Below are 5027 nucleotides of genomic sequence, written 5' to 3'. Positions count from 1 at the left end.
GTGTGAGAAGATGGAACGGTTTAGGTTAAGACGTGGAAGAGAGGGAAAAGGAAAGCGTGCGGTTGTCTTAGTGGTTGAGGAGACGGTTGCTTTTTCTGCGCGCGTTTCCAAGAATTGCAATGAATGCAAATTGGATATGGCTGCGTATCTTTTTAAGTGACTCAGCAGGGACAGGTGTCCCAGTCACTCTTATCTCCTAACCCAGGGAACATTCCCTTTGTCTTTTCCTAACTAATAAATAAATAAATAACTGAAATAAATAATAAGAAAACATGCAATAATGAGTACTAAGTAAGGAAAAGGGGATGTACTAACCTATCACCTATTATTTAATAAATCTAAATGAACATATAACAAAACATATAATTATATCTATATATATATATTTTGGGATTGCGTGGTCAGGGACCACCCCAAAACTACGTTCCTGGAACGGAACGTACTTTATTTGGACTTTTTGGAGAGGAACATCAGACGTTCCCTCCTTTTTGGGAGCTATGTGGTTATGGATAACCACCCTAAAACTTTGCTCTTTGTCAGAGAGAAAATGTATCTACCGGGTTGCCTCCCAGTCAGCGCTTAGTTTAATGTCTTTAGCTAGACATGGTACTTACCTCTCAAGGGATTTCAGAATTGGTTGAAGGGACCTCAGTGTCCCCTGGTAGTGATCCTGGTATTCTGGTTTGAAGGTTGGCAGCAATCTGTCCCAGATGGGACTCAATGTTCCTGACCACTGCATCATTCTTGGTGACATATTCCTTGACATAATTTTCCAAGGTGTTGATGCGTTGGTCATCTCTGTGGAACGGAACGTAGTTGTTTCTTCTTTGTTCAAACGTTCCACTGCTGCTACCTTGCTGAAACTGCTGTTGATTGTTGTTGAATGGTCTCTGGTTAATGGGTGGCCTCCATTGGGTGTTGTGGTTCTGATCCTTAATGATAGTTCCTCCAGGGCTTGAATGTGTATTTCGTCCTGCTTGTTGATTGTCTCTGGTGAAGTTCCTATTGCCAAAATTTTCTGCATAACACACAAATTCAGTGGATGGGCAGTCTGTTGAGTCATGAAGGTCACCACAGGCTGAGCATGGTTCTGTTTCAGTTGCTGTGAGTTGTAAGACTTCCATCCTTGGTGCTGCTTGGTCAGCTTTCAGGTTCTTCACTTCATTCATGAGTGATGCCAGCTGGGCTTCCATGGCTGTTTGTTTATCCAGTTCTAGCATGCCTAGCTTCCTCACTGGGCTCACTCTGTCTATTGACCATTGGGGACATCTTTCAGCAGTCCCTTCTATGATTTTGTATCTTGATTCAAGTGTTCTTGTAAAGAAATATCCTCCTGCAGCAAAATCTATGTGAGATTGAGAAGTATGGTCAAGTCCTTTATAGAAAGATTGTAGCACTCCCCAACTCTCTACCCCATGGTTTGGACATTTTCTTATGATGTCCTTGTATCTCTCCCATTCTTCATAGAGATTTTCTCCACGAAACATTTTGAAGTTAGAGATTTCAGCTCTAACATCAGCTTGTCGAGACATTGGGAGAAACCTCTCTATGAACTTGTTAGAGAGTTCTTCCCATGTGTGGATTGATCCAGGGGTGAGAGTTTTCATCCATGTTTTAGCTTTTAAATCCAAGGAGTGAGGGAACAACCTCATTCTTATGCTCTCCTCTGTTACACCCTCGTCTTTAAAATTATCACAAATATCTTGGAATGTTGTGAGGTGTGTGTAAGGATCTTCTGCAGGGAGTCCATTGAAGACCCCTGTTTTCCTAATCATGTGGAACATGATAGGTTTTAGTTCAAAATTTGGTGCTACAGGGGGAAGGATTACTCCTCTATCTGGTCTGTTCCTGAAAAGAGCAGCCAAAGTTCTGAAGTTCTGTTCAGGGGGAACCTCTTCTTTGTTATTATTGTGATCAGCCATGTTTTCAGAAAATCTTTCCCTGAGGTTCCTTCTTCTCCTATAAAGTGTGCGTTCTAGCTCAGGATCAAAGAGAAACTCAGGTACTTCAATAGAGTGGTTAGAGTCTGTTTCAAACTCTTCACTCATAAACCAATAGCACAGGGCATATATATGCACAGCAGATTCAGTGATAAAGAAAAAAAATATAAAAGTAAAGTCAGATATACAGTATGTGTTAGAAAACAATGATAAGAACGTTAGTGTTTCTATTCCCCGACAACGGCGCCAAAAACTTGTTGGGTGGTTTGCTGATGGTGGGAAAATATAAGTTCTGATAGGGGACATTCTTTTGTTCTTGCAGAACACAGATTCGTCCCTCAGTTCCAACCCAAGTGCGCAAGTGCACTCATCAAGTAATAAAGGGAGTATTAATGCCCAAATTATCGTTCCCACAAGGATAGAGTGCTAATTATTGTTTTATCACTGTTTATAAAGAGTGAAAATGAGAAGAAAAGTTAGTAAATGAACTGTCTGGTAAAACGTTCCCTACTGTCTTGACAACGTTCCTCAGGAATAGTAGGTTCAACCTGACGGCAAACAGTTGCTCGCTGCGTTATGTATGTGATCCTTCCTGTTTAGAAGAAGGTGAGATAACAATCATTGGAGTTTTTATAAGTACTAAATAAAATAAAATAAAATTACTAAAATAGAAATAACTATAATCAAGAGACAACAGGATGGTGGTTAAAACAGTTTAACAGAAGGAACAGATTCACTGCTTCACTCTTAAAGGGTCTGTTTTCTCTGCTCAAGACTTAGCACCTTTTGGCTTTATCCCAGTTTCTTTGCCTGCCAAGTCTAATTCCTCAGCTCATGGTCTAGATGGCTCACAAGTTTCCATATTCCTATGGCTCCCTTGACTCCTACAGGTACTTAGTTCAGAACCTTAAAATGGACGAGTTGGCCCCTTATTCCTAAGGTGACCAGTAGCGTTTTTGCCATGACATCTACCTTCCTCCAATGGCTAAGCTGTCTGAAATCCCTTCCTTATGGAAGTTCCTTTCTCCGTATGTACCCAATTTCCATTGGTGCACAATGAATATAGCTTACTCAGCCAAAGAAATACAAAAAGCTTCAGTCAAGAGTTTTGAAAATAGTTCTTTAAGAGTTTCACAGTTTACCCGTTCCACAGATAGTTTAGCTCATGGCTGATATTTTAAACATAATTATTCTCAACTGAGATCACATAGACCCGAGATTCAGTTAAGAGATAATGATTGGAACGAAGAGAAAAACACTTATATTAATTTAAAAGACAGTTTACAAAAAGAAACAGAAAATGGAGAAAGATGGGTATTTGCTCGTGAGGAGTCTTGATGGTTGTTTACAGAGAAGGGAAGTGGGGTTGTCGCTTAACTATAATTACAACTGAAAATTAAACTAAGTTACTAACTACTACTAAGTGATCTCTTCCTTTCGGACTGCAAACCCTCCAGGATTCGATGATGTTTTTGTGTGAGGGAGGTCCTATTTATAGCTGGAAGAGGAATGGCAAGACTGTAATTCCCTTGGAGCTAGTTGCTTGAATGAGGGGACGGGACGATGGCAGCAGAGTGTGAAGCTTGCGTGAATTGCTGAATGGAACAGGGTTTGGTGATGATTAGCCGTTGTTTGCAGGCCTTCCCATGTTTTGCTTCTGTTTTCAGCCAATGAGAACTCTTGATTCCCTGCTCTTCACGTTTGTAGCTGCTCAGATGGTGCACCGCCTTGCTTTTTAGAAGTCTTTAACTCTACATTACCTGCAAAGTGTACATAAGCATTAAATGAATGGAGCAGGTGCATTAAATGCGTCTCAGTCCGTTCCCCTTTTAATATATTTTAAAGGAATATGTTACCATCCGTTTCCCCACTGTGTTTTTGTCACAAATGTGAAAAACAAGTGATTTTCATGCTGATGTTGCTCATCAGATGAGGGAACGTATGCTATTTTGCCATCAAATGGGCTTAGATGGGAACGAATTTATGTCCCATCAAGTATCTTGAACCATATCAGGTCCTAGGAGTCATCTCTCTCCTATCTTAGCCCAACAAGTAGGAGTTTTATACCTCCGACCATATAAAGCTTTATACGATGTCATGCCCAACCTAGCATGGAAACTATTATTGCACTGGTAGGTACCTATCCCATCTCATACCCTACTTCAATATGAAACCTCTCAACATCTCCTCCAGAGTTTGGATAGTTCTTTCTGTCTAGCCATCCATCTGAGAGTGATAGGTCATGCTACGTCTTAGCTGGGTTCCGAATGCTTCCTACAAAGCACCCCAAAACAAGGAGGTGAACTTTGGATCTCTATCACTCACAATGCTACTTGGCATAGATTGGTTGACCAAATATGGTGTGATGATTGATTGTATAGTAAGTGCATGTTATGGCTGTAACACCCCGTGTATACCCGGATTGTTATCATATTACGATATTAAGCGCAGTTCAATTAAATGCGAAAGCTAAAATAAAACAAGTTATTGGGCATGCAAGATTACTTTTTCCTTTTTAACATAGCAATGTAAAATCCATCTATATCCTTATAAAATTGCAAAACCACAACTAAAATCCTGAAATGCCTCAATATCATAAATAAATACTAAGTCATGAAGCTACATCGCGTAGTCATCCCCAACGTCCATATCTCATGGCGTATACAAAACATACATGTTCAACAATAACTTAAATAAATCAAAGGCATGGACAACCCCCATGCTCATAACAAACATAACATAAGCATAATAGTCATATCTCAGGTAGAATAATCATTTCCAAATAATATAAATAAAACATGCATATAAATCAATTCTGCTCCGGCCTCTTGCCTCGGGAAGCATCAATTTCATGGACGTCTACACCTGAAAATGTGCTCCACACGGGATGAGATCTCTAAAAAAAAATCTTAGTAAGCAAAGGTTCTTAAAGAGTTCCTCCGCCCCAAGCTCACTTCGATCTAACAGTTCAACAATAATAACATAATCATATGATGCAGCAACACACACATATATATATATATATATATATATATATATATATATATATCATGAATGTGTGCTAACAAGTCTACTGGCCAGAGAACG

The 5027-nt window shown here is 39.7% G+C and overlaps 1 non-coding gene across 1 annotated transcript; it reads left to right on the top strand.

The window, feature by feature from the left end:
• Positions 1-1410: 1410 nt before the first annotated feature.
• Positions 1411-1517, top strand: LOC133303427 (small nucleolar RNA R71). The gene has a single exon (XR_009750464.1). It is a non-coding gene; the product is annotated as a small nucleolar RNA R71 (small nucleolar RNA).
• Positions 1518-5027: the final 3510 nt, after the last annotated feature.

The sequence above is a fragment of the Gastrolobium bilobum genome, unplaced genomic scaffold (genome assembly GCF_033153095.1).
Source record: "Gastrolobium bilobum isolate Gb01-03AN ecotype WA unplaced genomic scaffold, APGP_CSIRO_Gbil_v1 utg13475, whole genome shotgun sequence".
Taxonomy (NCBI): domain Eukaryota; kingdom Viridiplantae; phylum Streptophyta; class Magnoliopsida; order Fabales; family Fabaceae; genus Gastrolobium; species Gastrolobium bilobum.
The sequence above is the reverse complement of the archived record's forward strand: the minus strand, read 5'-3'. Positions and strand labels throughout refer to the sequence as shown.